This window comes from Orycteropus afer, unplaced genomic scaffold (genome assembly GCF_000298275.1).
Source record: "Orycteropus afer afer isolate SDZICR_OR568_19922 unplaced genomic scaffold, OryAfe1.0 scaffold00320, whole genome shotgun sequence".
In the NCBI taxonomy this organism is placed as follows: domain Eukaryota; kingdom Metazoa; phylum Chordata; class Mammalia; order Tubulidentata; family Orycteropodidae; genus Orycteropus; species Orycteropus afer.
In genome coordinates, this window is record NW_006921907.1 from 3,172,209 (window position 1) to 3,199,781 (window position 27,573).

The following is a 27,573-nucleotide window of genomic DNA, read 5'->3' on the forward strand; positions in this document are numbered from 1 at the left end:
AGCGAATTATCGAACCCAGGAGAGAGGTGGTGGGTGCTCTGGGAGGAACGGTTGAAGAAAGGGCTGGAGGAAGGCAACATGTCTGGCCTGGCAGGAATAGGCCTTGGGTTACTGCTGGTAATCCTGTCTTCCCCTTGTGGGATTAGAGAAGGTCAGAACATGTGGCCTCCTTGTCGTTTTTGCATTACCAAATTCAGGATATAACTCTGTACATAAATGCTATAGAGTTAAAAAGTAACTTGACTGAATTTATTGCAGAGGTCAACGTGAAAGTCCAGGCCCCTGGCCTTTGAGCAGCGTGCTGGCACTGAGTTCCCACTGGTCGTGTACCAGGGCATGCTCAAGACCATACCCTTGTCTTTGTTTCATGGCAAAGAGCATTGCTGGCCTTCCCGGATGGAGATGCTGGACCACCAGTCATGGATGTACAAGCCAGTTCTCTTAAAATGGATAAGAGACCTGTTATCAATTAATATAATCCATTCTTGCCTTGTAACCACTCACGTTGGATCCATTTGCATAATGGGTGAATGTAGCAAGAGTTAGACTAAACAAGCCCACTCTCACCTCTTGTTTATTAGAAAGAAATAGTATACTCCCAAAAGACCCAATGAGATAAGGCATTTCAATTGCATAGGATGGGACCGCAGGAGACAGATATCAACAAAAGTGTTGAAGGCCTCATAAATTAAACAGTCCTGTATGTGGGCACCCTCGTGACCCTGTGGGAATTTTACTTCTGGCCAGCACACTCTCACACACTGGAGCTGGTTGCAATTTAGTGCCCTGCCAGCCCCTTCCACTGTGGTGTTCACACTATTCCTTGTGTCCTGTCTGCTTGGTACCTATGGGTCTTTGCTTTAGACAAGTGATGCTCCTGTTTTGTTGATGCTGTAAGCACATGCCTACCTTGCTTATTAAGGAGATCTGGGGGTATAGCGGTAAGGGACTTGACTGCTAACCAGAAGGTCAGCAGTTCAAACCCACCAGCCGCTCCACAGAAGGCAGACTGGGAGATCTACGTCCGTAAAGATTTACACCCTCGGAAACCCAATGCGGGTCACTGTGAGTTGGAAACAACTCAGTGGCACTGAGCTCGGTTTTGCTTTTTTTTACCTTGCTTATTGAGTAATTCATCCGTTTCTAGTACCCGTGGAAGATCTACAGAAGTCTTTAATGTCAGAATCAAGAGATAATGAATTATAGAAAAAAACAGTTCTTGTAGAAAAACAGTTAATAATTTCTATGTACAATGCAATAAAACCAAGAAAAAGTGAAATAAAAAATTCCAAATTTTTGGAAAAAGTTTTTTTTAACATTCCCCTAAGCAATTTCTAAGGTTACAAGAAATAATTATTCAAGTGTAGAATGTGAGTTTTAAAATGCTTCATATTTAAAATATGGAAATTGGTAAAAGCTGTTGTTGTTAAGTGACTGTGAGTAGATTCCGACTCATAGTGAGTCCATGTACGTACGACAGAATGAAACACCGCCCAGTCCTGAGCCACCTCACAGGTGTTGCTGTTTGAGCCCACCGTGGCAGCCACTGTGCCAATCCATCTAGTGAGGGTGGTCTGCTTTTTCTCTGACCCTCTATCAAGCAGGATGTCCTTTTCCAGGGATTGATAGCGCCTGATAGTATGTCCAAGGTAAGTCAAAGCTGTAACAGGCAGAAATGTCATAGTTCGAAACCCCCCTATTAGAAATCAAGAAATAATAATACTAAAGTAATTAAACATTTCTGTCAAATAAGAAGAAAAAGAAAGAAAAGTAGAGAAAAGGAGTTAATTAATATAAAGATAGGAGATCAGAAATCAAAAAACAATAGAAGTGGCCCAGTCATTGGTTCTATTTTTTTAAACACAACAACACTAATGAAACAAAAACATTAACTAACATAAATAAGAACAAAAGTGGGGAGTAAAGCACAGATATAGACCATTAGGGATAAAAAGTGGAAAACAGCCACAAATACAAAGGAAAATAAACTGTAATTTCAAAACTGCTGTGTACAACTCAATGACACAACATTTGTAAACTTAAATATAATGGATGCTTTTTTTAGAAAGATATATATTACCAAGGAGTTCTGGTGGCGTAGCGCCTAAGGCACTTGACTGCTAACCAGAAGGCTGGTGGTTGATACCCACCAGCCACTCCTCGGAAGGAAGGTTGGGCAATCTACTTCCGTAGTTACAACCCCTGGGAAACTCAAGGAGGGGTCGCTGTGAGTCAGATCCGACTTGACGGCAGTGAGGTTTTTTTTCAATATATGTATTACCAAAATTAATCCAAGAAGAAACCAGACCAACGAAGACTAGGAAACAGTCAAAGCACCAGCCTAACCAAGAGAGCTTCAGTGCCCTCACGGAATCCATAAATTTAATGCCTTTTAAAGTGGCCCCACACCTACAGTACATGAAGTACACATGCAAAGGGTTGCCTAAGTATTTCCAAAGCCATTGCAACATAGCATTCAAATGCTTATCACCCAAAATAAATAACAATAACAACAAAGTATTTAGCATGGATATGTAAATACTAACCAATGCATTTATACAAGACAATAAAGCAAGAGAAGTAACTACTGGAAAAGAAGAGTTAAAGTTACAGAATTTACAAGTAAGGTAATTACCTGAGTGTGGACCCAGGTGAATGACACTTTTATTTTCCACCTAATGATGTGAAATATTTTCAATGAGGTTTTATTACTTTTAATATCTAAAAACAAGCATCCAACGTAAAGCCACTGAAGTGACTGGGCAAGGGATTAGTTATCAGAGACCTGATTGCTTTAGGTTATGAAGAAGGTCGCTGCCTCTGCCAATCCTGACATTCTTTTTATCTTCTCTGTTTGGGGCTCCTTAACGACACCTTAAATCAATCATCTCAGATGAGCCAGTATCCAGTGATCTTACGGGCTCCAGTCCTAAGATCATAAAGATAATTTTTAATTGACTATATTCCAATATAATCAATTCTCAGGCAACAAGTTGTTCCACTCATCCATTGCAAAGCCTTTTAAGTTCTATGAACAGAAAAAGCTACCTTCTTTCCCCTCCTTAAAGTAACTTAAACCCAGTGCAGGAAAAACTATGAGAACAGTTCGTGAAATCACACCAAGAAGCCCAACACTCCATAACCATCTGGAAAAACCTCCAGCCCTGGACTGGTCTAAACCGATGTTTACTCCCACCTCTGCCTCCACTCAGTCTGGTCTGCATTCAGCCAAGTAACCTGATGTGGAGGCTGTCTCCCATTCTTAACTGAGAAGAGCAATGAGTTTCCACTTTCCGTCTGCCTTTCCCACCTCATCCACATGGGTACCCATCCTTTCCCCTTGATCCTCCTGCCACATGAAAGGTGGGGGTGCTCCTACCCCCAGTCATCCAAGGCTGACTCATCAACTTGAGCTCCTGATTCAGTCTTCTCCTGCCTCACCAACGAACCCACCTTCCACATTTTTATTTTCTGTGACGACCAGCTAAGTCATTTCCACCTTAAAATCACACACACACACACACACACACACACACACGAAGAGTGGGGAGATACACATACACACAAACACACCATCCACCTGGTCTATCTTCTGCCCTGAGGAAACAATACAGGTAGTCCAAGAAGCCTGGGACTGAACCCCAGCCCGTGATTCATGAGCCAGAGGAATCCTGCACAAACCATTTTTATCTTCCAAACCTCTATTTCCTCACCCATACTGTTGTTGTTGTTGTTGTTCTTTGCCATCTAGTCGGCCCTCACCCATACTAGGAGATCCTTATCTCAGAGTTGCTGGGTGGGATAATTTGAATAATGAGCATGGAACATTTGGCATAATTTCTGGCAAATAACAAACCCTTAATTATAACTGCCATTAAAACCATTAATTCCACCTGTTCAGAGAGGAAGCCTCCAGGTCCCTCACTTCTCCCTCAACCCTGTACGCTGGCTTTTGGAGCTACCATTCCAGTAAAACAAATTCATCAGGTCAGGAATGACCTTTTTAGGACCAATAAAAGGACACTTTTACTCCTTATCTTACTTAACCTCTTCACACCATTCTCCCTCACAGCTCACATTCTTCTTTAAATAACTCTCCACCCTGGTTACCTATGACCTCCCTTTCCACCCTGTCCCCCTCCCCCAGCGCCACCAATAGGAGCCCACACTTTAGTCTCAATTTAGACCAGAGCTTCTCAGCGACATCTGAGGCCAGATCATTCTGGGTTGTGAGGACTGACCTGTGCATGGTAGGATGGTAACAGCATCCCTGGCTTCTACCCACAAGATGCCACTGTGACAACCAACTATGTCTCCACTGGTCTCTCTGGAGACTAATGCCCTGGGCGAAGGCCAACTCTCCGAGTGGAGAACTACTGGTTTAGACAGTTCTTCTCTAAGAAGGCTTTCCTGGCACCCCAAGGCTGGGGTGAGAGCCCACCGAGGTGCCCTACATCACCTGAGCATGTATCGAATAGCATCAGCACTGTCTGCTTTAATTGCCTGTCTCCCACACTGCACTGCGAGTTTCTTGAGAACTGGGGCTACGAGCTGCTCAACCCTAGCCCTACCCAGTGCCTGGAACCTACATCCTGTTCTTCCCACATATGGAGACAAATTTACTACAAGGCATACTTTAATAACATTTTCAAGGGGAAAATCTATGCACATTATATATAAACTTTGATAACAAGATGCATCCCTTTTGAAAAATGTATAAACATGAAGGAAAATAGTGTCTTAGTACTAAGGAAATAAGGAATCTGCCATTAATAGCACTGCTGCATGGATAAGCTCTGCGTTTGGTGGGGGGAGATGGTGGCGGAGAAGGTGACCATCAGAATTACAGAAAGCCATTAGCCCCAGTCCCACACGTCCATGAGTTAGGGGCTGACTGTGGCTGGAGGCTTTCTAGTCACAAGCACACGTCATTTTCTTCCCTAATCTCAATGCCATCCTTGTTTTAAGACTCTCTAGCAGATACAGAATTTTTTAACTTAATGATACGTTTCTACCTTCATCCTCTTTTGCCTATTCCAGTGCACATTACTATGTGCCTTATACTGTTCCTGCCTCTGGCAGTGAAATTTCAGACAAAGAAGAGTGTCCTTACAAAATACCACTTCCCTCATTCCAGAAGACTGGTGTATTTAGGGGTTGAGAAGTGTCAGGACTGAAGAGAAGCAACTGGTCTCTCCAAATGCTTTATTTCTATGGAATTACTCAAAAAGAAGAACTCTTTAAAGATCCCCATATTAAAGACAAATGAGGTCACTGATGGCCAATGTTCAGCACAATGGAGGTACAGCTCTGTTGGCCCCAAAGCCAGGAACCCAAGACATCCACTCCTTCTACTGCGTTACAAATGTCACGCTTTTCCTCAAGGAATTCTTAGGGAAAATATTCCTTAACATTTTGAGTTAAGTGAAAAGAGTAAGTTGCAGAACAGAATGTAGAGTCTGTTACTATTTAAATTACAAAGATAATAATATTACACGCTCATATATCAACATAGAAAAACACTCAAGAGAACTGGATTCCACCCCTTAGCAGTGGTTTCTCTGGGGATCAGGTTAAAAAAGACTTACTCGTTCCCCGAATTCCAACTTCTATAATATTCAGATTTCTTGTTAGTAGTTGGTTTTACAAGCAGTTAATTATTTTTAAAGGAGCTCTGGTAGCGTAGTGCCTAAGGCACTTGATTGCTAACCAGAAGGCTGGTGGTTCAAACCCACCAGCCACTCCTCAGAAGGAAGGTTGGGCAGTCGACTTCTGTAGTGATACTGCCTCGTAAACCCAAGGAGGGGCTGCTATGAGTCGGGGCCGACACGACGCACATGACAACAACAACAACACAAATTAGTTTTAAAGTTTAAGCGTTTTCAGAGAAATAGGAAAACACATGAAGTAGTCTTCTTTCTAAAAATTCCCCAGGTCCACAAATGGCCGGCCAAGAAGTCAGCCCAAATTTTACGGAATGTACAGGTGTGTGATCATTTTAGCTTAACTTAATCATTTAACTTAGTGTATGTCCACGTGATCCTGTGGGCAAGTGAACAGCAGAGACACAGCCAAGACTGACCAGAGAGCACTGTCTGCCTATAAGCCAATGGACCAAATGTCACTGCTTTGCTAGCTCTTTTCAGAGACCTTAGACGGGAGCAGGTGTTCGCCACACAACTTGGCAACGCAAGGTTTTGCGGGGACACGTACTTAAACACAAACTTTAATCAACCAGTTGACCACATTGACTGGCCATTCCATCTGATGTTCAGTTTTGTACCACAAGGCCCTGGAGAGCACAGAGACTGTTTTCAAGGGACTGTATGCTTTACCTTATACCCAAAACATGCAGAATATCTTAAATGTCCCTTCAGGAAACTCAGAAGCAACATATTTGATCACCCTCTGGAGATACATGGGATATCAGCCACGACCACCTCATCCTACAACTGAGGTCGGGGGAAGGGAAATCTGAACTCAGTGAGGTAAGGTCTGGCTTAGAAGGGTCCTGTTGTTGCCAAGTGCATTCAGACCGGTGAAGAATAAACCACTGACCTTGAACTATCTGTCCTCATTTAAAGGAAAAATCATTTTCAATTGAGCAAAAAACAAATATTTATTGATCAGATTATCATGTGCTGAAACTCTCTATTCATTAAGTATCTGAGTGCCTATTAGGTAGCTAGTATGCATGGTTCTCAACCAGAAAAAAATTTTTTAAAAAAAAGGCTGTGAGTTTGTTTTTGGGGGTATGCATGGTTCTAGACATCAGAGGAAAATAAAAAATAAAAGGGGGACAAAAAACAGCTAAAAGCCAGGCTCTTGATAAAGGAAGATAAGATAGAGCTGAGACAAGATTAACATTAAAAACTTAGAAAAAGAAGAATTCCAAACACCGATGAAATGTGGATTGGTGTGGGACAGTTTCCAAGAACAAGGATGGAGAGAACCGTGATGGTTAGAGCAGCTGGGAAAAACCAAGGGCAGGGATTAAGGCCACAGGGAGTGGATGTGATAATTAATGTTCTTGAAAGCTAGGCAGCCTGCGTGGGTCAGTAGAATTAGCACACATCTTGGCAAAGAAAGGTAACAGGGCTTCAACTCCAGCAGCTAAGGTCTAGATCTGTTGCCTACTACCCGACCTCAGGCTTCCTCACCAGTATAATGGGACTAAAAATCTCCATCTTGTATGGATTAAATAAAATAGCATCTAGAGTGTCAAATTTCAGACCCTTCCCTTTCCCCTTCATTTTGGAGAGCAACAGGGAACCATTCTCATCCTTAATCAGGAGAATTAGCTATGTCTTCTAAAGATTATTTTGTCACCATCATGAAGGTCCTCTCAGGGAGGTGGAAGAAAGTTGCTAAAACAGCTTCAAGATGGTCTGGGGATAAGACAAAGTAGGTCTGGTGCAGAAAGAGGCACCAGGGTAAACAGGAGAGGTCAAACCTAAACAATATTTAAAGGAGAAAAAAGACAGACACTAACTCTTACTCTGTGCACTCCACCTCAATAACCAGGCCACCATCTTCTGACCCAACTAGAGTAACTAATGAGCTGTGGTCCAATTAGCTAGAGGGTTTTAAACATTTGTCAACAGCAGTCAGTTTTTCAGTGATAGATGGAAAAGTAAATGTTTCATTGAATTTAAAAAGAAGAGTGCCAGTGAAGGTGTAGAATATCACCCAAGAATGTTCAGAAGCAACAGGCTGGAACACTTATCCAGGTGGTGCACAGGATACAGCACGACAACCTAGGATAATGTCATTCTCATATCATTTGTCACTTAACTAGGTTGCGAGGACATCACCTAGATCACCACTGTCCAGCAGAAATATAATGAAAAAGCATGTGAGTATTTTAAAATTTTCTAGTAGCCAGAAATAGATGTGATTAATTTCAATAATATAATCTATTTAACCCAATACATACAAAAATGTTACTTGAACATGTAATCAATGTAAAACGAGCTGTTTACATCCTTTAGCAATACTGCCACAAAATTCCATGTGCTCTAGATTCAGAGCAATCTCCATGTGGACCATGTACATTTCAAGTACTTGACAGCCACATGTGGCTCAGGGCTACCGTGCTGGAGCGCACAGACCTAGGCCACCTTACAGTGATCCTCTGACAAATGCACTTCATGCAGTGCAGTGAATTACTTGGTATGGCTTTTCTAGCCATAGTCTTTGTAACTCCCACCAGATTACAGGCTGGTACAATGCAAATAAGGAGTGTCGAACTCTGATGTTGGGATTGGCTTGTTGTGTCACTCTGCCAGGGTTAAAATGAGCCTTCCTAGAGGCAGAGAGGGGATCTCACTGCCATCAAGAGAGAAGAGCTGGAGGTGAAGTGGAGCGTGTCCTTGGACCTCAGATTCCTGCACTGGACCTCCTTGGCTGAGAGATGGCCCAGTGGAGAGATGCCCCAGCAGGCAGACAGACACTGGCAGTAGAACCAAGAGGCACGAGACAGAGTGGCAGGCTCACCTGGCCTACAGAGGCAGAGTGGCAGGCTTACCTGCCTACAGAGGCAGAGGCCAGGATAAGGGGGCAAGGGCCAGAGAGGAGTGTCTGAAGGCACAGCAGAGGGGAGACTGTCCATGATCAAAGAGCTGTATCCTGAGCATGTTCCTGAACCTGAATTGCAGCCTACTACTTCCCTAATAAACCCCATAATCATGAGTATTGTCTGTGAGTTCTGTGTGGCCATTGCAACGAATTACTGAACCCAGCAGAGAAGCAGTGTGTACCTGAGAGGGACGCTTGGTGTCAGAGTTGGTAAAAAAGCTGGAGGATGGTGGCCTGTCTGGCTTCACAGGAATTAGCCTTAAGCTGCTAGTGGTGAGTCTGTCCTCCTCCTGTGAAGTTAGAGGAGGGCAGAAGATGCCGCCTCCATGTCCTTTTTGCAAAGAGTTTCACTGACCTCACCTTGAGGCAGTCACCGGATGCAGCAGAACATGTGGAGTGAGGGATTTAAAATACTAACCTAATCACATCCATTCCTGCTTACGGGCCCCACCACATCTTTATACTTTAAGATAGAGGCCATGAGTTAGGGATCCTTGCCATTCAAAGAGAGTTCATCACATCAACTTTTATGGATTACATTATAGTATCTTAATATATCCTTTCTCTGAGAGAAACAGAGATACTAAAATCATACTCAAAGTACAACCTGTCGACTGCCTACACTGTCAAACTAGTTCCTTTCAGAAAGCACTAACTGCAGAGCTGATTCAGCTGAAAACACACTTGGCCACCAAGGGCTGTTCTGAACCTTTCTGGCACATGGCCTGCCTAGCAGCACACAGGATGGTGTTCAGGAGCATGGACTTGAAGTCCACCTGCCTGGATTTGAACCTAGGCCTGTCGCTACTGTCATTAAGTCGATTCTGTTCAGTGACCTCATGTGCGCAGAACAGAACCGCACTTCATCCACAGGGTTTTCAAAGCTGTGACCTTTCAAAAGCAAACCACCAGACCTTACTTTCTAGGCACCCATGGGTGTGTCTGAACTCCCCAACTTTCATGAGTAGTTCAGTTCTTAACCACTGTCACCTGAGAATCTAGGCTTCACCATTTACTAATTGGCTAATGCCGTCAACTTTATAATGTCTCCATTCGCTCACCGGAAAAAAGCAAGTAAATATGTTTTCTCTCTTTTTATTCACTTGTAGTAAGGACCGCATGTCGTAACACAGGAAGGGAGCACATGTGTGGCACAAAAGTAAACGCAATGAAGTTGGAGGTCTGAGACCACCCAGATGCACCTTGGGAAAGCGGCCTGATGATCTACTTCCAGAAATCAGCCACTGAAAACCCTACAGAGCCCAGTTCTATCCCAGACACATGAGGTTGCCATGAGGGAGAATGAACTCAAGGGCAACTGTTTTGTTTTCGAGACATGAAAACGATTTTGTCACATGGTCTGCCACCAACAATTCTTAGCCACTATCTTCATGGACTTCTCCTGTCCTCCAGAAACACCAGTTTCTCACAATCTCAGGGAGGTTTATAAGCAGCACTGCACAATGGAGAGAACAAACTGAGCTCATCTGCACCCTCGCCTTGATACCTAACGCTTATGTGACCATGTGCAAGTTACTTAATCTGTCTGAACCTCCACTTTCTCGTATGCTAAGCAGGAAAAAGAAACACGCAATGAGGATTCAATCAGACAATGATACAGCAGGTCATCTGACCCTCAGGAAATACAATCCCCACCCTCTCCTTAGTAACGTTAGCATCCCCCCTGCCCTGCTCCATTAGACCCTATTGCTTTGAACATCCTTAGTTTGGGAATGGGAACTCTGGTAGCATAATGGCTAAGACACTTACCTGCTAACCAGACGGCTGGCGGTTCAAACCCACCAGCCACTGCTCGGAAGGAAGGTCGGGCAATCCTACTTCCGTAGTGATACTGCCTCGGAAACCCAAGGAGGGGTCGCTATGAGTCGGGTTTTACTTGACAGCACATAACAACAACAACAGTTTGGGAATGAGTTGGGGTAGGTCTCCTCTCTGTGTGAAGGAAAGGCAAAGGGGAATGACTATGATAGCACCCGTTACTATTTCAGTGGGTATTTGTTATTTTATCAAATCTTTATATGTCCTTAGTCATATAGTTCTACACAAATGAACTCTGCCAATGACTCCAAGGACTAGACTTTGAAGAGCATGGTGGTTTCCTTCCATGATGATACATCCTCACAAGGTTAGAGGATGTCCCCTGAATATCCGTAACTTCCTTTAAAAGGCTACAAAGCATTTGTCATTTGTGGATGAGTCATCCATGTTGTACTAGAAAGGGCCAGGGAGATGACAAAGTTTGGGGCTCTGTTCTAGCATTCAACCAGCTGTGGCTTTGGGGAAGTCACTTAACCTGTGTATCACAGAAAGCCTCATGGAATCCTTGTGGAGAAGAAATTTACATGAAGTACACTGAAAGGCCTTGGTCTAATTTATAAAGAGCTTCACAAATCAATGTAAGGGAAAGACTTCTCTAAACCTGACTTCAACATCTTTGTGTCTTGATAGTTATATTTTGGGAATTTACTCTGAGATAGAGATGGTGACCCGCTTTATTATTACCTGTGTCATCTTCCCCCTTTTTCAATCCAGTTCCAAAGTCAGGAGTTGGAGAGCCAGACTTCAGACTCTGAGAGCAGAAATAAGATGAAGCAAAGATGAGAAGCCTGGGGCAAGGGTGACTCAAGGCTGTGGAATCTATTAAGGGGTGGAACGCTCTCTGCATTTCTCCTCCAGGTCAAGTCTCTGGGTTACCAAGGTACAGAGACAGATGGAAAAGACAGGCATATCTCTTTGTGAAGCAAATGCATATACATAAATCCATGGATACATGTGCATACATACATACATACACATATATATATGAAGGCAGATTATTCCTCTAACGAGGTTCTACAGAACTAAAACTCATTTCATGTTTCAAGAAAAGTTATGTTTTATGAAGTTTGGCATGTCTTCCGTTGTCCATTTTCAAATTTTGCCAAATCAAACCCCCAAAATCCTTATATGTAATTAAAATTTTTTATTTTAAAAACAAAAAAAAAAAGTGAAAAAAAAGAAAACTCCTTAGCTAAACCACCAGAACACTTTTAAACATTTTCAGATCCTGAAGTTGTATTGTTAGGAGTTCTGCTGGTGCAGTGGTTAAGGCATTCAGCTGCTTACCAACTGATCCAGCAGCCACTCCACAGGAGAAAGATGAGGGAGCCTACTAGGGTATAGGTTTTCAGCCTTGGAAACCCTATGTTGTTGTTGTTGTTATGTGCCGTCGAGTCGGCCCCGACTCATAGCGACCCCTCCTTGGGTTTCCGAGGCAGTATCACTACGGAAGTAGGATTGCCCAACCCTATAGGGCAGTTCTATTCCATACTGTGGGCTGCTATGAGTCAGAATCAACTCAACTGCAGTGGGCCTGGATTGGAGGTTTTAAGTTGTATTGTTATTCAGTGGAGCCTGGAAATGTGTGTACAGGTTGTAAAAGAAATCTGACACCAAAATTTTAATTTTTTTTTTTTAAAGGAGGTGCTCAAAATCCTAAAGCAAATGATGAAGCCTCTATTATATACTCTTACACCAAAACCAAACTCACTGCCATTGAGTCTATCCTGAATCAGAGCAACCCTGAACCAGAGTTTCCAAGGCTGTAAATCTTTACAGGAGACCGCCTCACCTTTCTTCTGTGGAGTGGCTGATGGGTTTGAACTACCAGCCTTCTGGGTAGCAGCCAAATTCCTTAACCACTACACTACCAGAGCTCCTTATTCGCATATACAGAGCTATTTAATCTTTTGCATTAGATAAATTGCATTTTTGTTAAATTGATTCCAGGATTATTATAGAACAATAGTAAAGGACCTCAAAAGGGACATGCTAAATACCTTGTGCATGGATTTTCTCACCCAGCTGTAGTTATTAAAACTCTATAAACCAGCTGCTAATAATCTCCAAATGGTCCATTAGTTCTACCAACGACCTTGGGCCACCAATTTCAGACCTTGTCTTCATGTCTTAATCAACAGCCTCAAATGAAATCTCCTCTTTCAATAGAGAAATGCATTTTGAAGAAAGATTGTTGATCATGTAGCCTCTTTGTCATTAGGGAATTTGTATAATGTGGAATTTAACCTAAAAACCCCAATCTTCCTGAAAGGAAAATTATTCCTCCGAGATTCCCTTCTCCAAAGCAAGGTGAAAAGTAAACTTTATTCTTATTCTTATTTTAAATTTTGTCCTTGTTTAACAGAACAGACTCACGGATGAGTCTCTTAGGACTCTTTGGAAAACTCTTGAATGTGCTTAATCAACAGTGGGAACTCATCCAGAGAAAAAAATGCCAGGAAAATCTATGCTAAGGCACTTCAGATAAATCTGAGAAAAACGTCACCTTCTCTGTGATCAAGGGTGTGGTGAGGGGGAAGAACTTTCGAAAGTGATTTCATTTTCAGATGCTGTTTAGCAACAGGACTGAAGACAGTCCTGAGAGAGGCCAACTCCATGAAAACAAGACCAAGAGGAATGTCCTTTTCTTAAGCTTGGAACTGAAAATATTTTTCTCTCTCGTGACCATCTTAACTTCAAAAGCAGAAGCAAGGAATGTCAATCTGTATGGTGCTTGCTGGCTGCCTGCTACGCTTCCATTCTTTCCACAGAGCAGGGAAAAGGCAGCCATCGTGTCTCCCCTTTGCCAACAGAGATGAGAGAAAGAGCATCACTTGTTTTTAAACTTTCAGGGGACAGATAACTCAGGGAGAATAAAGAAACACACAAGGATGAACTGAAAAAATCCAGAAAGTCTGAGAATTCAAGAGATGTTCAGAACTTCCAGTGACAAACTCCATGGCCTTCATAGCTTGTGAGCGAGGGGAAAGTGGTTTTTTTTTTTTTTTTTTTTGCTTCTTTTCTTGCTATTTCTTCAGTACTTCTATTCCAGGAAGAACTCATCTTGACTGTCAGTATACCCAACAATCTCCCATTTCCTAGAAATCAATTGTATCCTTTGTCAGCCTGTGTATTCTCTGTTCCACCTTTGACTTTTCACTAATTGTCATAAAATTGCCTAAAACTCTCCCTGACTTCCTGTACTAGCCACATTCTTTGCCCTAAAAAAAAAAAAAAAAAGAGGGGGAAGGGCTGTCTTATTCTGTACTCAACCAGAAGGGGACAGAGAAAACCATCAGATTTAAGGATGCCATTCCGTCTGCAAGAATTATGTAGGTGAGAAGGTTTGCTTGAGGCATCTCTTTGTTCAATACTGCAGGCAAGACTATTCTGTGATCTCGTGATAATTGAACAACAGAGTCTGCTGCACGCCCTATGATGCAGTATTGTTTCATGTCACAGCATGCTACCAGTGGCAAGAGCTTTGGGGCAGAAGACAATGCAGGGAATGACCTCTGGAATTCCATGTCAAAACCTATGGCCTCTGACCTGAACATATTTGACTTGAGACATTCACCCTCACTCTGAAGGTAAGTCTATGTGCGTCGGTGTCAGTGGAGACAGGCCTCAAATATTTCTCATCACAAATGGAGCTGAGCCTAACCACATAATACAACAAATGTTTAGCCACGGTTACGGAAAAAAGAGAAAACAGCAGAAGGGTAGCTATGTATTGTTTATATTAAAGCACTCGGAAGTGCCACATACTGTGCTGGCTTTTTACATGCCCCAAAAAGGACTCCAGAAGATGCAAGAATTTTCCTAAAGATGTTTTGGAAACTCTTCCAGACCAAGAGACTAGATAGAAGCTCACTGTGTTCCTGGAGGAGGTACTTCAGGTACTGCTGGGTTGATGACTGGGATTCTGAGGTGCATACATGCAAACGGTGTTGAAACACAGGCTGAGAACCAATCTGAAGAGTGAGATCATATGCAGTCCAGTCAAGGCCAGGATAGCTTTATGATATGGTTTTTATCACCAAAAGAGCTAAATGTCATCACAAGACTTTATAGACTTTTAGGCAGAGTATTATGTAACAACACACGGGTTGACCAACGCAGAAAAAGCCTAGCCTAGGAATCCTTTAGGCATATTAGAAGGATGGCACATGCAATATGAGATTAAGTTGAAGTCTAGAGCATAAAGCACTCATAGAAAAGGTCACGTCCATTAGTTGGCTTGGATATGCATATGTATCAACGCCACTTGCAGCCTCTTAAGGGAATCCATCAGATCACCTGGCAACTCCACCATGCCTGAAGGAATGAATGTCAAGAAAGGCATAAAAATAGCTTTATTTGGGGGAGTTGATCTTCAGCAATTAGAGACAGCATAGAAGCCAGAGAAAATGTATGCAAATGCACCCCTTGAGGTGCAGCAATGTGCCACACCTGGCGAATACTGAAGACACAAACACTGAAGTGTGAGCTTCTAGAAGGCAGCATCTTCGTCTTCATTTCTGTATCTCCAACACTTAGCAAAAATGCCTGGCAAGCCGTCAAATGTTCCATAAAGGTTTGAATGAATGAATAAGCAGGAAAGGCAATTCAGTCTGGGGTCCAGCATTCAAAAACAGCCAAACAGGTTGTGTTTTTCAACTAAGCAGAAGAGTCTGAGCAGGGAAAGGCTGTGTCAACACCCACAGAAGCCACAAATCACAGAGAAGGGCAAGAAGACACACGGTCTGACAGAGAGTTCACCAGCCCGGATCCCTTTTAACCAGACTCCCTCGCACATACACCACACAGCCCATCGCTGGCATCACTTTCAAACCCCAAAGCCAGCAGCAGCGACAGCAACAACCGCGAGCTCGTTAGCGATCACAGCCCCCTGAGCTACCGCAGCACAGCGCAGCAGAGAGAGGAAAGTTTCCTAAGATAAATGGAGAGGCGGCACTTTCTGAGCCCTCTCTCTGAAAAGGGGTGGGGAGGAAGGGTGTGTACACAGGGACTGGAAGAACCGACTTCCACCCAGATACCCCATTAGGCCAATATTTTGCAAAACCAGGTATGTGCGATTTGCTTATTAAAGTTCTCACCCTGGAGCAAATGACAAGACTCATCAGTCCTGGAAGACATGTGCTATGACCCCAAGGCAAGTTAAAGCATATCCGGAATATTTTAAGCTAGAAAGGGAATCTTTTTGTTAAAGGGAAAGGGGAGCATTTTCCTTAAACAACTGACTGGGAGGAAAAAGAATTGAGTGGTTTGTTCCTAGTTTTGTGCAGAAATTATATTATTATCTCCCAAAACAAAAGCTCAAGGTTAGACTGAGGTTCCAAAAGGAACAAGAGTAATGTTTTTGTTGATTTTGTAAGTGGTGGCACTTCAAGAGGGAATGTTCCAGCAGAGCGCCAAAGCTCCAGGCAGCACCTTGCCTACTTCCTAGGAGGCCCATGAGTCAACCCACTTCTGACCACCAAGACCTCTTAGGGATCCAGGAAACCTTCCCCTCTTTTTGGCTAATGGAGTAGAAAAGCAATGGGTGTGGACCACTGGGTGGCCCATGGAACCAGGTGACAGTGGCACTGCTTAAGAGGAGCTGTTTGCTGCTGAGGAGGCCAAAAAAACAGGAGAGACACCCCAATCCTGTTTCCAGATGAGCCAAGAGGGGCAATGGATGTACCTTTATGAGAAATGGCAGTCACCGTTTCTGGATTATCAACGGCATTCACGTCAAGTGAGATTTTAACACATTGCTCTGCCTCTTAACACAGCCCCCAACTTCCTAAATGCTGACTCTGTTCAGGGAAAAGGATTATCAGTCATGGATAGGAGGATAACCACACCAGGTCTCTGGGGGGAGGTGCCCCATCTCCAGGGAGATACAGAGTCCACAGATACAAGCACCTATCATGTGCCTAGCAGTGAGCTAGGCAACCAAAATTAGATTGCCAGGTACATTTATCCTCACAACACCTCTGTGGAAGCAGAAAAGTTTCTAAAATTATACTTAAAAACTTGAGGGTCATACTATAAGAAAACTCAGGATTAAAGTATTTCCTTTTAAATGTACTGTATAAACTATCTAAGGCTAATACCCAAAAGTCTTCTTCAATCACAGTTTTGTCCATCTACTTATTCATAAATCTGTGAATTCTGATATGCTGAAAGGCCATCATGCCCCTGATGCATTTAGTGATATACAGTTCATGGCCCCATTAAAAATATAATAAAGGAAAGAGAATGGGCAGAAAAATGTACAATTGAGTTTGGCTCTGTTCCTCCAGACCAGCACCCAGAAGACTGTGTGTGCTGCTTCACAACTTAGTCACCTTGGGTAAGTCCCTTAAATGTTCCGGGATTCAGTTTCTCCATCAATAAAATGCAATGAAACAATCTCCAATGTTCCTTCTAGTTTCAAAATTGCATGTATTGCTATACCTCCCAGAATATAAGCTACTTCCTGTCCCATTATTTTATGGGAGTTTCTTTTTCTGATTGTAGAACAATGACAATGAGGGAAAGTGTGGTGTAAGGTCAAGGTGGAGGATAAAGTATTTTTATTACTTCATAGACTCAGAACCCATGGTTAACACCAGGAGTCAGCAAACTACAGCCTATGGGCCAAATCTCATCTACCACCTGTTTTTGTATATAGTTTTATTGGACACATACACGGTTACCAGGTTTTGTTAATAGGCAGGAAACTTCTAAAGAAATACCTTGGAATAGTGATGGTCAGGATACTGATACCAGAGTTGAACTTTAGTTCTCTTCTACAAACTAGTTGTGTGACCCTGGGCAAGCTACGACCTCTCTGAACGTTTTATTTACCTCCTTCAATAGAGGAAAAGATTTAGTAGATGGTCTATGAAGTCCCTAAGAACATGTAGGCAATAAAAGCCAGATGGGGGCCAGCACCTAAGATGGTAGTGTACAGGGAGAGGAGTAATTCCTCACCACTACTGAGGTTAGCCTGTGAGACCAATGCAGAAAGCAAGCTCCCCATGCTAGCTGATCAACACCATGGTGAACACACCCCTATCACAGGTTCAAATCACCATTACTGAACAACTCAGCCACCTGGACAAGTTGTTCTGAATGAGATTGTCTGCCTGATTGAATCTTCCATTCTTTGGTTTAAAATGTTTGGAAACAGGTAGCCATCATGAATACCAAGTGAGAAAGGGTTTGGGTAGAAAGTAAACTTGTGATTTTAAAATCACGTAATTGTAAGGGGACACCAGGAAAGGCCACTGCCTGTCATGGACCCTCTCCCGCCTACTGCAGCCTTCTCGGCTTGATCTCCACACTCTTCTCCAACAAGCCCAGACAAGGAACTGAATCCTCAAAGCAGAGCTCCAGGCGGTCACCACCAATCAATCAATCAAAACTGGCAGAAGAAATGGAAGCTATTTGCCAGCACTGTTGTAGAGGTATAAGCATGGATCGCCAAGGCAGGAAACTGAAATTCCCTTTCAGGCTTCCCTTACTAGCCTCCCACACTGTGGACTTTGAACAAATCACTGTAGCCTTCCCAGAGCTCCGAAATGGAGGGGTTGGGCTGCGTGATTTCATGGTCTATTCCAGCCTGGGATTTCAGGTCTTTGAATCTAAGCAGTGGCTTCCCATTTGCTACAGACAGGAACTCCTTCCCTTTCAGATTCCAGCTTTTCCCTATGTGTCACTGGTGACTCTGCTGTGTACTTGTGGATCAACATTTAGAATGTGCTCACAGACTATGTCTGGATCCTCAAGGCAACATCCCGGCATTTTATTTTTAACACTGGGAACCAATATCATTGCCAACATGCAGTGGCTTGAATCCTGAGAGTTGGATACCCTTGAGTCATTATCAACTTTCAAAATAGGCAGCAGCACATTCACTCAGCTCAACAGAAAGACACTTCAAGCTTTAAAATAATTTTGGATTGCTTGTGCATAAACACACTGGAGTCATAAAGAAAGTTTAAAGAGCGGGGGTGAGGTAACAGTCCCAACCACCTTCTTCCCATCCCACCCTCACTTTTCTTTTGCTAAATCCATAATGTTCAATGAGTCAAAATGCAGCTACCATCCAGCACGCTAAAGCCACCAAATCAACTTTTGGTGGATGAGTTACCTCTTGATTATTATCCAGTAAAATACAAATTATTCAAAACAGCCATTGCACATTTTGTAGGCTGCCTTGAGCATACATTACCTTTTCCTGGGGAAATCAAAAGCCTCTGTCTATCTAGACGAGGAAGCATCCAAAGAGCAAATCATGATGAGAACTCATGACTCCCTCTGGCACCCTTCCCTTCCCTCCCAGTGGTTTGCATGAGGGGAGGGGCAGGGGCTGAGGTAGGAACTGGGGACTCATAGGAATCCGATGGGCTCCAGAACACCAAGCAGTCCTCAGCCTCAGTCCCGTGTGCAGCAGAGTTGTCTTTGGTCAAAAGTCTTGAGGGTAGCATGAGCTCTGCACTGTATGCCTATGAGGTGACCTAATGCTGATTTCTGCTGGGGCAGCTGGAACAGGCAGGATCGTCTGCCATAGGGATCTGAGTCACTTCTCAGCAACATCTCAGGGTTAACAAGATCACATGTTCAGCTGCTACTTAAAGCCTTGGAGCCACTTCAACCTCTTAACTTGGGTAAGCATTAGAGGCCCAGTAGATAGTGTCCAGCTCCTCAAAATAACTTTGAAGAGACTATCCTCCCTCTTGGAGCTTCTGAGCATGCCAAGGACATGACCATGAGTTCTTGGGCCAGGACCACAGTTTTCTGTTAAGAAATTACTGTCAATCACAGAAATCTCAACTTTCTTTCTTCTTTCTACTCAACTGCTTCTTCTTTCCTTCTTGTAAAATAACATTCCAGTCACCCCCTATGAGACTTACAGAGTCAGAAACATGGAAAAGAACACCAAATTCCTGTAGCAGTATTTGTCCAACAGCCATTCTTCTTCATGTGTGGTAGGTTTTCTGTGGTGGTAGTGGTGGTAGTTGTTTCGGGGTTGATAATATGTAAACAAAACAAATAATCTTCCTGCATTATCTCAGGAAGCCAAAGTATGTAAGCTGTCAAATTCTGCAACAAGGTCACTTTCCTTTGTGTTGACATTAATGCAGAAAACACACAGGAAAAGTTATGCCGAGCACACCCACTGCCTTGAAGCGGAATCTCCATGTTTCCAAGTTACTTGTTTTGCCATTTACTCCTCCAGTAACAGTGCACTGAGGATCAGTGGCACAGCAGGCACGTGATTAGACCCCAGATCACTGTGATGCTTTAGCCAACATCACGCTTTAGCCAGCACTCACAAATGGGTCAGTCAGCTCTGGCGCAGTATCAGTGGCAATGGCTTCAAACCAGGGGAGGCCAACAGACATACAAATCCAAGTCCTTGGTCAACAAGCATATTTCTTTATTAACGGAAAAAATACAAACGTTACTTGGGAGGATCAGTAGCAATTTCTCTGTATACAGCAACCAACATAATATAACTTCCCCTTGTTTCTGCCAAATGTATTAATATGAAAACATCTCATCCAATTTAACTGATGAATGACAGATCTCTGCGGACACTGCCGCCATGGCTGGAGGGCGGGGGACTGGGATGGTGCAGTGGTGGAGCACAGTCAGCGGCCTGCCACTAGGAGGACAATCCTAAATCACTTGGTGTACAGCACCCTCAAGGTGCCCTGAAGGTACTGAATTCCTGGGGAAGAAAAGACAAACGCCTATTCCACAGCTCAAATTATCAGCAGCTACAAATATCACGTTCTGGCAGCACCTCTTTTCCTTTTCCTACTTCCTGCATGTAAGACATTCAAGCACAGTTTCTGCTTCTTCTTCCCTTGCCTAATGACAGTGAATACCCAAGATCAGTGGTTCCTAAATCCAGCTGAGAATACACGGTAGTTAAGCACTCAGCTGCTAAGCAAAAGATCAGCAGTTCGAATCCAGCAGCTGCTTCATGGAAGAAAAATGTGGCAGTCTGCTTCACTAAGGACAAAAGCTTCAGAAACCTGACGCGGCAATGCTATTCTGTCCTAAATGAGCGTTATGAGTCAGAACCAACTCAACGGCAACAGGTTTGGTTTTGGGTTTTAACCTAGACATACCGATCCCCTTCTAATGGTTAACCTAAAAACCTACTTTTAACCAACCTCTTTTTGTTTTAAAGTTCTCAGAATGATTCTGAAGATAGCTTGGCTTGGGAATCACTGCCTCAGACTCCAGGCCACAATTACATTAAGGTGATATTTTTTTTTTTTTAAGTACATTTGAAAGGAGCTGTCCACCATACCCCATTCCTATACACACACACACTTGTCATTCCTCAAACCCCATTCCTATACACACACACTTGTCATTCCTCAAACCCCATTCCTATACACACACACACTTGTCATTCCTCAATCATTTTCTTTCTGACCCATGAAGGCAACACAGCAGCTTCCTCCACTAGCCCCCAAATACCAGCAATTAGCAGCCTAGACCCAGATTCTTTGCATTCTGAAGCTGCCGAAACAAACACTGTGTGTCTGGTGCCAAGTTTGCTCACCAGACCCCATGACCTGCGAGTGTTCTATCCATCTAATGTATAAGCCAGGGCTGCTGGTTCCAGGTAACATAATAAATGAGGCCTCAGTCTTGGATTCTGAACTCCACCCAAACTTCAGACAAAATATCTACTCATCCTAACCAAAAAAAACCAAACTCACTGCCATGCAGTCAGATCCGACTCATAGCAACCCCTCCTTGGGTTTCTGAGGTGGTATCACTGCGGAAGTAGATTGCCCAATCTTCCTTCTGAGGAGTGGCTGGTAGGTTTGAACCGCCAGCCTTCTGGTTAGCAGTCAAACGCCTTACGCACTATAAGGCATTTGACTGCTAACCAGAAGGCTGGCGGTTCAAACCACCAGGTGGCTCCATGGAAGGAAGATGGGGCAATCCACTTCCGTGAAGATTTACTGCCTTTGAAACACAACGGAGTCACCAAGAGTCAGAAATGACTCAGTGGCAATGAGTTTGCTTGGTTTATAGGGTCGCTACGAGTCAGAATGGACTTGAGGGCAGTGGGTATTTTTTTTGCTTGCAACAACAGAGAGGCCTGGTGACACAGTGGTTAAAAGCACTCAGCCAGTACCTGGAAGGTGGGCAGTTGAAATCCACCAGCCCCTCCACAAGAAAGATGCGCCAGATTGTTTCCATAAAGATTTACAACCTTGGAAACCATACGGAGGTCGCTATGAGTCAGAATCAACTGAACGGCAGTGAGTCTGGTTGGTTTGTAGGGTCACTATGAGTGAGAGTAGACTCAAGGGCAGTGGGTTTGGCTTTTTTGCTTGTTTGGTCAGTTGGTTGGAACACAAAAATAACAATACAGAAACAAAATCACCTGCCATTAGTCAAATCTAATCTAATCTTTCTTTGCAGGAATAAATTCACTTGGGGTACTTCAACATCAAACTTGGCCAAGCATACACAAGAAATGAACAAATGATGCAGATTTTACGTACAAGGTAACGTGAGGAAATGCAACTCTTTAGAATAAGGCAGGATGAAATGTGAAGATTAAAATCAGAATTAGTAAATGGGATCATGAAAAGAAAAGTCTTTTCATTTTTGGTCCACACACTACTTCACCATCAGTGGGCCAGCATTAGTATGATCTCTGCTTCAGAAAGGCTTTGACTTTCCTGCTATTATCCTAGTCTTGCTTTAACACATACTTTATATTAGAATGCGTTCCAGGAAGCATATGGCAATAGAACTAGGTCAACCATTAACCAAATAACAGGAAACTGCTCTGCAGCGCACACCCTTCAAAAGCTTGCTTAATGAGTTGGCTCTTCAGAACATGTCCTTCAGTGAGGTTGGAACTAACAGGATCCATGATTTCTTTAATACTGTAAGGTCACCTCATACCTAGAAGGCTTCTGCACTTACTATATTTTCAATGGTCAAAATCATTGCCTTGATGTGGTCAGGAAATAAAGTCCAAGATGAAAAAGGATGTTTTCTGAGCCTGCTTGAACATCTTCTAAGAACATGCTTCATTCTTCCCATCTTGTGGAGTTTGTAGGAAGTGTTACACACTCAATTTTTTCTTTCCATAGCACTTTCACCCTATATTCCTTGAGACTTCCACACCACCAATTTACCCCAATGACATACATGCCATAATCCACTTAGACTTAATAGGACAAACCCTTAAATAAAACATCTATATATGTTACATCAGTTCCTTAATAAACAATGGTCTTGAATCTTTGAATGTTCCTGGGTTTGAGCGTTTCTCCCTTCAACGTTTCAGATTCAATTCTATAAAATCTGGCTTTATAATGCACTGTACAAAGAAAAGTGAGGATGGAAAGAACTACCAACAACGAAACTGTCCTTGACTTCTTTAACCTAAACTGCAATCTAGACATTCTTATTCTCCAAACACATTTAATAGGGATTGAAGAGTTGCAAAGCTTCCCTTGATTAAGAACTTACATTAACTCTCATCTTTAAAATTAGAATTTCAAAACCAAATCTCCACTCACTAAAGTTGAATGGTATGTATCTAGCAAATCTGGAGAAGCAATCATTGCTTGAAAGAAACTAAGAGAGACTGTTCTGTTTGAGAAAGCTAGGTGTATTTAGGGCACTGATAGATCTAAGACCAGTGTGACCTATCAAAACGTGCTAAGTTTGGTTTACTGACTAAACACATACTTATTATATATGTTCTATGTTCTAGGTACTCTGTCTGCAAGGCAGATAAGTAGTGACAAGTGGTGAGCAAGGGAGCTGTCTTTCTGTAGCTTCTAGTCCAGTCCTGCTCAGTAACTGCACTGATCTTGAGACAAACCAGTAGTTGGCCTTCAAAGGTGATTTGGCTAAATTTTAACCGACTTAAGTCTCCCCCCCCCCACACAACAAACAGTCAATGTGGCTTCACTGAATGCCAACATCAAGTATGGCACAGTAGGCTTGTGGTCAACAGGGCTTGCAAGAGTCATTAAAATTGTTAAATCTTTTGGATTCTGAATAACTAAAGAGCTCAAATTTGTGCTATTTTTAGAAATTTTCATGTTCGTTGGCTTTTTATAAAGAAATTAGTTGTGTAATGATAGTCAAAACAAAAAATCAGAACCTCCTCTAAGGAATTTAATAAATAATCTATTACAGAATGTTCAAGACAGTACAAACAAAGGTTAAGGCATTTGCCTTCCCATTTACCAGATTGTGGAGTAATGTTTCATAGATGAACACACTGGCTTTGAAAAGTCACCATCTGATAAAAAAACACTGCTCAGTCCCTCAGGCCAAGAAGCAAAATGTTGACCAATCTCACCAGTACCAGGAGCCTCCTGACGGGGATTTCATGTGACAGTGAAGTGAGTGTATTTGGACTCCTAATCAGACAGCTACTATTAAACAAGGAGCTCTGGTAGCATAGTGCCTAAGGCACGTGACTGCTAACCAGAAGGCTGGCGGTTCAAACCCACCAGCCACTCCTCAGAAGGAAGGTTGGGCAATCCTACTTTTGTAGTGATACTGCCTCGGAAACCCAAGGAGGGCTTGCTATGAGTCGGGGCCCACTCGACGGCACATAATAACAACAACTATTAAACAGGGCTTTGGTTCTACCCATAGTAAGTGTGCTTACTTAAGGATGGAAGAAAAGAGAATTAGTATTTTTTAAGTACCCATAAGAGACATCCATGATCTTGTTTATTCCCCACAAGAACCCTACAACGTGGCTATTTTCTTCTCCACATAAGGAAATGAAGGATCGGAGATTAACTCATTCACTCAAGGTCACACAGTTACTCACTGGTTCTGAAGCTTATGATCTTGTCACTACACACCATGGCCCCTGCCACCATCTTCACTGGCCTACAAACACTGATAGGAAAGCTTCTCATACACATGGCTTTGTGTTAGATTCATGTGTTCCTCCCTAGTATGAGTGCATGCTGGTCCCAAAGTAACGTCCAGGATCCGTGAGGGATGGTCTAGTGTTTCTCAGAGTGCCCAAACACTGATGAGAGAACAAGGTCAGGGCAGGACCTAAGATACGAAGCCAGATGAACTCAGCTGGTCCTCCTGCCAATTACTCTGGTCCTTATTCATCTGCTGGAGCACGCCAAGGCCTGCCTGGAATGACGCAGGAAGGGGTCACCACAGGTGATCCCTATACCCCTCAAGACAGCTACAAAAGCTCAGTGCTGGGGCAGGCTGATTCCCTGCAAACCTGCCAACACTGTTTCATAGGAATCAAAATTCTTAAACGATTTGCCTCAATCAATCTCAGAGTTAAACCCAGGAGGTAGAGAGTAAAGCCAAGGTCTAAAGGTCAAAGGTCATGGAATCTGTGGACCCAACTTCTCTGGGAAGCCCAGATCTTCATTAAAACGCTGTTTTTTCCTTACGCTGAAGTTGTGACTACAAACACAGTTAGACAGAGAAGTACAGAGAGTATCGCAGTTATGAAAGGCCCGACTTTATGCCATTAATAAAATGTGCCCCAACAACCGCTCTTTTTACTCTAGGAACTCCTCAAAGCCCACACCCGAAAGCAGGACTGCTGAAATTTTAGAGCTACTTAGCATAAACAAACACACCGTCAACACTTGGGTTAGGAGATGTGGCTAATTTTAGACGACTGCTGGTATCTGATGGAGTGAAGACTGGACTTCTCCTTCGTTGAATGCAACCCTCACGGCGGTACCTTTAACCAACTCCACCTCAGTTCTCTCCACGCTGGAAAACAAGTGGTGAGTTCCCTGAAAGAAGGAATTCATTCCTGAGCTGTAAGGTCTCCACAGACCAACTATACAGCAGGCTCCAGTCCCTCCATGCTGTGGAGGCACCATGCCATGGACTGATGAGAAGACTCCAGCATTTGGAAACATCTGATGATGGTCAGACCTTGCCATGCTTCCCCCGAGCAGCATCCGAGGAAAGCATTCCTTCAAGTGAGGCTGTGGAAATAAAAGCAGGCAGCGGAGACTGAGAAAGCGCCTGGTGATCGAGTGCAACTCAGCTTCCTGGGCAAATTCTGGAATAGTCCAAGTCGTGAATGCACAGTCTCAGATATTAGCCACAAGTCCAACATCACCGTCTACCAACAGGAGAACCTACTATTTCAGGAGTCAGTGACTTGCTCGCTCTCTTCCCCTCCATGGTAGTTGTGAAGTCCACTGGAAGTCCAGCCAAGTGTACCTGTGCCTTTCCTCCCCTCTCTTTGCAGCCACAAGACCCGGTTTCAGCCTGGTGGCTTCCGTACTTGCCCATCAGTGTTCAGCTTTAAAAAAGGAAAACAATCTACCCTCAACTGCAGAAGCTTTCTTTCCAGAAGAATTGGACAATCCCGATGGCTCTCTCCAGTTACATGGCAATTATGTAATTGCTAAGCTTCTGCAGAACCCCTGGAACCACTCTGCAGCCTTCTACCGCCTACAGCTGCAGCACAACATTCTGAGATGATTGCAGCCCTTGAACGGATGGCCGGTGTCTCCTCGGAGCACAAAGGAACGGACAATGGGATTCCATCTCAAGCACCAAGATGCTCCTGCCTACCACAGCCCTTTCTCCTCGTCCTGGTCTGTGCAGCCCTCCTCTGCCGGCTCTCCACGTGTGCGGAATGTGCTTCACTGTTTATGCTGACGGGTTCCAAAGGAGGCTGAAGTTTTGCCATGGACCATGCACAAGGTAATCATTTAACACATAATATGAAAGCTCCAAAAGAGGACAAGAGGCAAGGAGGGTGGGAAGCATCTCCCTAGGCTTCCTGCACTGGCATGAAATGACTGCTTCCCTTCCCTCTGCCAGCTCCAATCCTTCATGTTGACATTACACATCCTGTACTGTAGATCCACCCCCATGCTGCCGCTTGCCCAGCTGAATTATCTCCTGCGTCACAGTGGTGGTAACAGAACTGCTGGCTCGGCAGACCTGAAAGCACCATTTCAATGCTTCATGCGTTCAGCAACTGGACACATTACCAGTGCGTCTGGGGCTGGTTTGCGGCCCTCTCAGCAGCCATGCAAGACTCAAGCCTAACCTTCTGCTAACCAGATGGTCTGTTTGCCTCTTGGGACCAAACCATTAAACTTTACTTTATTAAATTCTATCAAAACGTGGGGACAGCGCACAGCAGTGAGTCTGGTTCATCTCCAACAGGGTTGCTAAGATGAAAATGACCCCGAAATATCTAGAAACTCTACTTCACGCCAACACAGAACAAGAGAACGTGGAGTAAATATTAAAATGACCTAGCAAATTACGTACCACAGCAGCACTGACCACATGGTTAGTAAATTATACTGTAAATATGTCCACACGAAGAGGCAGAATGCATGCATCTGAACAGTTAGTTCATCCACTTCTCACCACCCCACCCCGGTTCACCATCCCTCCCCACCCCCATGCCGGCTCCTCGGTATTTTAATGTGGCTCGGGACCTCCATCTCCATCACAATCACTTCAATTACCAAAACAAAGAGCCTATCATAATTGTGATAAAGCGATCCCACATCCTCTTGGCTGGGCCACCTAGGCACACTACCAGGGAGCCTCCTACTCTAAAGGTGCTCAATGAACACTGAATGAATGGATAGATGAGTGAGCACACATTTCTTGAATATAACCGCCTTCCATAAAGCACATTTTATGAGAGGAAGACACTCACTTCTTTCCAACTCTATCACCATCCAACTGCCAAAGAGGCAAGCCAAACTAGGCTGCAGATGAATGGCAAGGAGCAAGCCACCTGCACCAGAAGCAATGAATGGCCACTAACTGATCACTGCAAATGAACTGCGGAGGTGGCCATTGCTTGGGCACCTGGCAGGGTGCTGGGTGCTTCACATGCATTAGGCCTTTTAAACTTCGCCTGAGAGAGAAAAGGAGCTCAGCTGGTGCAGTGGTTAAAGCATTCGGCTACTAACTGAAAAGTCGCTGCTTCAAACACACCAGCCACTCCGTGGGAGAAAACATGAGTCTGTCTGCTTCTGTGAAGATTTACAGCCTTGGGACACAAAAGACCTGCACAAAGAAAACTATAAAAAACTACTTCATGAAACCATAAGAGATCTACATAAATGGAAGAACATCCCATGCTCGTGGATAGGAAGATTCTACCCAAAGCAATCTATACATTCA